This window comes from Plasmopara halstedii (genome assembly GCF_900000015.1).
Source record: "Plasmopara halstedii genome assembly, contig: Scaffold_322, whole genome shotgun sequence".
Classification (NCBI taxonomy): Eukaryota; Oomycota; class Peronosporomycetes; order Peronosporales; family Peronosporaceae; genus Plasmopara; species Plasmopara halstedii.
Window position 1 is genome coordinate 1,120,754 of NW_020187243.1, and position 336 is coordinate 1,121,089.

A 336-nucleotide genomic window follows, 5' to 3' on the forward strand; every position below is an offset into this window, starting at 1 on the left:
ACTCCGAAATGCGAGCAGCACACAAATATACGACAGTGTTTTGTCTGTGGAGACACCCGACACCTCCGGAACGGTTGCCCCTTGTGCAAGGCACGTCAAGGTTCTTCGAACCATCGCCCCAATGCCTACCAGTCTGGTTCGTGGCGGAGAAACGACACAACCCAGTAGGCGCGGGGCGACCTACTGGGGAAGAACTGAGTTCTGCTGAGCCCCGGGGAGGCATAGGTCAACAGGGCCCAGCCCCGATGAGCTCCGTGCTCTTGACCACGGAACGTGTATGCAAGCCGGGCTTGCTGGTCGTGGACGCGACCGTAAAGGGCTTCGAGAAGCCATGGA